The sequence below is a fragment of the Convolutriloba macropyga genome, chromosome 1 (genome assembly GCF_964194025.1).
Source record: "Convolutriloba macropyga chromosome 1, txConMacr16.3, whole genome shotgun sequence".
NCBI lineage: Eukaryota > Metazoa > Xenacoelomorpha > Acoela > Convolutidae > Convolutriloba > Convolutriloba macropyga.
This window is the reverse complement of record NC_134468.1, coordinates 54,409,016-54,415,983: the sequence shown is the minus strand read 5'-3', so window position 1 is coordinate 54,415,983 and position 6,968 is coordinate 54,409,016.

Genomic DNA, 6,968 nt, shown 5'->3' with positions numbered 1-6,968 from the left:
AGTGTGTTTATGAGTAAAATTAGTTGCAACTTTATAAAAGTCAAAATCCGTGAACGGTTTAAAGTTTAAGCTCAGCTTCAGTTTAAATGGTATAGTAGAAAACTAATGTGATTATAATTTTTTTAATATCGTGCTGTAGTTATGACTTTTGCACTGTTAGTTGCACAGTAATTGAGACAAGTCTGTCATCATATTGGGATTGAATGAGAACTGATGTCTTTTTTGACACATATCCAATTTGGTATTTTGGCGTGCAACATCTTGCTAGACGATAATCGATTTCTAGTCTGCATAAAATTAGACATTTTAAATACATGCAGTTTAGTTTTTGTAACAATTTTAGTTTTCAGATGCATGAACAACTACTATGCATATAGCATTGCTTTCAATAAGGTTCCAGTTTACTCTGAGAGAGACAAAAAGCGAGAAGGAGGGGTGGCCGGACGGTGGAAAAATGTAACAATAAATAACAAGTGCGGCAACTTGTGTCGAAAAATTATAAAATTATAACTTTTCAATGCATCACAATCTAGCCAGTTTTGGGGAAAATGAGGAGGAAGCACTAGGTAATACTACCATCAGTTTTTTAAAGGTGAATCAAACCTTTACTTATCTTGTCTTGAACTGAAAAGTGCATTGTACAATGGGCAACTTCGGAGGTCGTTTTTGTTTGTTTTTTTTTTGTCAAAACAACTTGGTCTAGACGTTGTAGGTGGAGGCAAAGCCACTGTTCATGTAAAAAAATCACATTTGAGATAGTCACACCAACGGTGCCAGAATACTGCAAAAATTCAAGAAAGCCTTAAGTTCCGCCATGATAAACAATATACTATATAACAGAAGCAAATTTTTACCCCGTCTGGCTAACTTTCCAGTTTGTTGCAACTGCCAACACAATCAACTGATTAAATAACTCTTCCAATCTGATGTGCAACAAAGAGATCCAGTGAACTCATTAGTCTAACTGAGTGAAGAATTAGTTTAACCTCCGAAAAAATTAAAAGACGGGCAATTTAAGATCAAATCATGCATCATCTCCTGTTTTTGTGACCCCACTTTTTCACGCAAAAGAAAAAAAGATGAAAAGCTACCAAAAAATTTCTAGCGTAGCATCAGAAGAATCAGTTCTTGGCTCAAAAGAAGGCAACTCACAAACATACAACTCACTCTCAATAGATAGTTGCGTCATCATCAAAGAAAGTTCTCTGCCGAGAAAAACTTTCGACTACTATATCATTGGCCGAATTTCACCAACGACTAATGGCATTCAGCATGAGATTTGCAGATCAGCGAAACAATAGATCAGGTTAGTTAGAGCTGACTATGTGAGTTTTGTCTCGCAGACAACCACCTCAGTTGAGCATATAGATAGATCAAAGCCACGACAGATAGAAACTGCGGACTTTAGTGTAAAAGTAGAAAACCTAGCGGTGTTGCAAGAAAAACGCAGAGCAAAATGCCAGAGCTCTTTCAATGTCGCTTTCAGTCAATTTCTAGAAAGTCAGATTTGAGTCAGGGAAAATTCGGTTCTTTTACCAGCTTCCTCTCTTGCTATAACACGGGGGTTGCTGACAACTGCTCCTTTCACAGCACATTGTTTGCACATTTTATCAAAACAGTTTCGAGCTGGGACAAAATTTTTGTTTCAATTGTAAAGTTGAACAATTTATTGATGAACTCGTCTCCGAGATTGAAGTGAATGCGTGAACAATTCGCCTGAATCGACTGAGAGATAAAATATGTTCAGCCAGATTTTCAGTAACCAAGCGTTTTTGGTCCACAGCAGCTGAGACAGCAAATTAAAACATGAAGGACTGCTAATTGATTTTAATTGCTACCAGGACCTAATGCCGAGTCAATTTCAGTACTGGGAAAGTCATATTACAACTCTCATTTTATTACTGATTCAGAGCGAAGATCATGTCGCATTTTATATTTGCCAGTGGAAATCCAAGTCCTGGTCAAGACTCGGCAAGTCTAAATCCAAGTCTTCGCCAAAATTTGGCAACTCTAAGTCCATGAAATGGCCATGACATGGCAAGTCTAAATTCAAGTGTCGGCTAACACTTGACAAGTTTGAGTCCAAGTCAAAATAGGATCAAAAATCTTCGTCCAAAATAGATCCAAAAAACGCTACGTATCGTTCAAAATAGTTCCGGAAAATCCAAAAATTACCAGAATACTGTCCAAATTAGGTCAAGAAAACGCAAAATATGGCCAATAATTTATCTAAAATAGCTGTGCCAGACTTATGCTGGGCCAGACCCATATGTCCTGTTTTGGCTACTACACTATGAACGTTCAAAATACAGAATCGAAACTAAGAGAGGTTGTATGACTTTTTGTACCAGTTGATTGTGTGGCACCGTCATTGAAGAGTTTTTGCCATAACTTTTTCGAATTGCAAAATTTCGGGACTCATTCTGACCACTTTGTCAACTTGTGCGTTATTTTCTTTGATTGGGCTCGGGAGCAACATCAAAACCTTCACAAGGGTCTTCTGTTTTATGTTTCGTTTGTTTTCTGTTAGAAATGCCAGCCGTAAAATAAAGATCGGCAATATGTTTCGAACTAAGCTAAATTTGGTGAAATTTGGGCAAAATTGGGCTGAAACGGTTGCAAAATGGCTACTAACTGCTGAAAATTTTTCAGAAAAACTTGTATTTACACTTGCCTGGAGCTGATACATTTTTGGAGCTTGACTCGGGTTTGTTAAATAGCAAATTGATTTGATCGGACAAACTTGATCAATTTTGCCAGCCAATGAGAGAAGAGTTTTTCCCATATATTTGAATTTTGGACCTGGCAATTTAGTGAGGAGATCAATTTTACGAAAAATCAGGAACATAGGAATGATGTTGCAAATAATATTATTTTTCAGCCTAAGATTGATTTTTCAAACCATAGCCCTCGAATCAGATAATTGGAATCTGTTCTTCACCCCACCCCGGCTTACTGGGAATATACTCGGGTTGCTCACGATACAAAATTTTTAGTTGTCATACTAGGTCATGTATCAATTTTATGAGCTCTGGGGAGTCATAGAAAGATCATATCTGATTTCCTGAAAACCATACAAAATCATGCAAAAATGTCAATTTCTAAAAACGGTATAATTTTCAGTTTCAATCGAAGTTTACAAAATTTGACACATAAAAATTGACTGTTGCAACTAATTCTCATACAATTCAGTAAGAGGACATATTAAATTATTGTATTGCATTTGCAATCCACATCTGGTTCTTTTTGTGCGCTAAAAGAGTAAAGTTGCAATTTGAAAATATTCACAAACCAATTTGAGGTTATATGCAAAACGTTTGTCTTATTGCTTCTTATAAATGCGCATTTATAGGTTTTAAAAAGAATTCAGAGAATATAAAAACTTTAGTTATATGTTTGGACTCACTCATTTATTAAAAGCCCATATTTTCAAATGATATTGTATTTTAGGGCCTTTTGGCACATCACAAAGTGATACTTGGGATCACATAAGTGATGACTTACCGAATAAAACTTAAAAAAAACATAAATTTTAGAACGATTTATGAAAAATAGATGTTTGATTCTCGGTAATCATACTAGGCTCATATATGATTTCGCGGTAATCGTACAAAGATCATGTATGATTTCTTAGATGTTATACAAGGATCGTACTAGAAAATACGTTATGATTTGTATGAGATGAGATATGATTCTTTTATTACTACTAAGAACTGGCCAACCGGGCAACTTTTTCCTACGTAGGACGTGTTCTTTTTTCTATTTAGTAACGTGTTATATATAAAAAAGATAATTTTTAAGAGATTTCATAAAATGACACGGATGGGGGACAGAGCTAACCCTATAACTGTATAAAAACAATTTAGTGAAACTCTTCTTTAGGAATAGTGATATCTAATTTCTCTATTATAGAAAGATTAGTCATGAACTTCTTTCGGAATGGTCAGTGAAAGCATTGTTAGCAATGTTATTCATAAGAGTTGAATTCATATGTATACGTTTCGATCTAGAATTTTGGGCTAATGAAACTAGGAGTTTCATTTTCTAGCAAGAACTTGTTATGAATGTTTTTGATTTTTATCGAGGAAAAAATCCGTACCTATGTCATTAAAACTGTCCGCCTCAATCGGGTTATTCATAATGTAAAAAGACAAGGAAACGTTATACCTTTGACGAGTTGTATCAAACACAAACAATTCACGGTAAATGAACTGTAATCTGATTGAAGGACAAGATTTCGTTCCAACCTTAGTTTGTTCGATCTAAACCTTAATTACTAAGTCTATCTTTAACTACTGAAATGTACACCACCAATAATTCGCCACCTAAAGCTCTACCCTTGATTTACATGATAGCTATAAACTATTCTATTATCTCTTGTGAATGTTTGAGAAGCAGTTTGATCTTATTTGGCTCCAACTTGATAAAATATTTCCTCAATCACAGGCATACCCGTTTCAACAATTGTTAACACAAAACAAAAGATTTGAATGAAAGGCTCAGAGACTAAGTTGCACTTCAATGAAACAATAGCGGAAGGGTTTGATCTAATGTTCACACACTCAATTCAAAGTTACCGAGAGGCAACTTCACTGCGGTAAAGCTACAACTGTTCCTTAGATAACTACGTACCCATGAAGAGGTTAAGCGATCTTAGGTAAACACTAAATCGAGTTGGATTTGGTTCACACGAGTGGAATGATTGAAGATTTCAACCGATCCCGGGTCACGAGGTCAAGGTGTCAGTAGTTGTCAGCGGAAAACGGATCTTTTCCGTTTGTGCCCCCCCCCGCTTAGTGGACGCATATTATTTGCACCCCCCAGACGCACGTGCCGATTTTTTACTTGATGATTCATTATGTAATGGCACGTGCTCTGGAACTGGGGGGAGCATAACGTACTGGGGGGGGGGGGGGGCACAAACGGAAAAGATCCCGAAAAACTTTGTATGAAATCACTAAATGTGTTGATATTATGTAAGATTACCCTAGTCGAGGAATGAGCGGAATAAAACTGCAAGAAATGAGCGGAATAAAACTGCAAAAAATGAGCGGAATAAAACTGCAAGAAATGAGCGGAATAAAACTGCAAAAAATGAGCGGAATAAAGCTGCAAGAAATGAGCGGAATAAAACTGCAAGAAATGAACGGAATAAAACTGCAATAAATGAGCGGAATAAAGCTGCAAGAAATGAGCGGAATAAAACTGCAAGAAATGAGCGGAATAAAACTGCAAGAAATGAGCGGAATAAAACTGCAATAAATGAGCGGAATAAAACTGCAAGAAATGAGCGGAATAAAACTGCAAGAAATGGAGTGGAATAAAACTGCAAGAAATGAGCGGAATAAAACTGCAATAAATGAGCGGAATAAAACTGCAAGAAATGAGCGAAATAAAACTGCAGGAAATGGAGTGGAATAAAACTGCAAGAAAGGAGCGGAATAAAACTGCAATAAATGAGCGGAATAAAACTGCAAGAAATGAGCGGAATAAAACTGCAAGAAATGGAGTGGAATAAAACTGCAAGAAATGAGCGGAATAAAAATGCAAGAAATGAGCGGAATTTGTGCGGAATAAGAAAACTGTAATTGATAGCCCTTGAGACTTCAATAAAGCGTAATATAGCCTAGAAACCTATCGCATAGAGCCTAGAAACTTATTTTATAAAGCCTAGAAACCGATCTTATCCTATGCAAATACGAATACTTTTAGGTTTTGAATATACAATGTTATATATTCATTGCTTCAGCCGTTCATTGCTTACAATTTCTGTTCTGGTCAAATTTGGCCCATTCTGGTCATCTCTTGCATTTTTTGAGTGGAATTTGAGCGGATTCGTGTTCTAGGGTAATGAAAATATGACCATGTTTAGTGTTCAGCTCAAGGTGTTAAATATACATAAATACTTGTCACCGTCTTGAAAACCGACAACTATTCAGCACATTTTATATCACATTTCTTACATAAATTAATCATAATTCTCACACAATTTGCAGTATTCCAATAATTCCTTAAAGAAATCAACACTTTGCCAAAGATGAAAATTAGCTCATTCCTTCTTTTTTACTACAAAAAACAGTCAAATGTTTTCTGAGATTAGTGGAAATGTTGGCAATCAAAGTGGGAAGAGGCGGATGGTGATCTAGATTCGAGACTCTTTGCTCGAGACAGTCAGCTGTAGTAATGACCGTAATGAAAATAGCATGCTAAAGTTATGTAGAAAAAATTACAGTATTAAGATCACAAGATGTAAGAAATGAGCTGAAAAACATACTTTTAAATCTTACACATTTATCAACTCAATGAGTTGACAAGTGCTAAATTTATGCAAATCCAGCACATTAGGCCGATAGTTATATCCACTGGTATGCACAAGAATTAGCCGCTGAAAATATAATTGTTAGTGGCTGGCAGCGCTTTCATCCATAATTTTGGCAAATAATGCTTTAGGAAAATCATCTATCGACTGTGAATGTGTGATTTCCAATTAGAGTACTTACTCAAGCTCTCCCCAATTCAAAAAGAAGTCAGAGAATAACTATTTCATTTAGCTAAGAAAAATTTTAAGTACAAATCACACCCATATGGATGGACAGTGGTCGAGAGAAATCAAATTCAAGCCCCGTTAGGGACTTACTAAGATTGGTGAAACCACGTTTAATGAAATTCATTATTTTTATCATTGTTATTATTTATTATTATTATCTTTATTATTATTTCTATTTTTAATTTTTTTATTATCGTTATGATTATTATTGTTATTATTAATAATATTATTAATATTATTGATATTGTTATAATTATTATTTTTACAATTAGTACATTATCATTTTTGTAAGAGACAAATTAGATAAATAGTTAATCATCGTAGATATTTTGTAAGAAACAAACGGTTTTGTCAAAATTACTCCTTTCTAAAACTTTAAACTCTGTTGAGGCTAGAAAAACCACAGTTTTGCATAGTTACT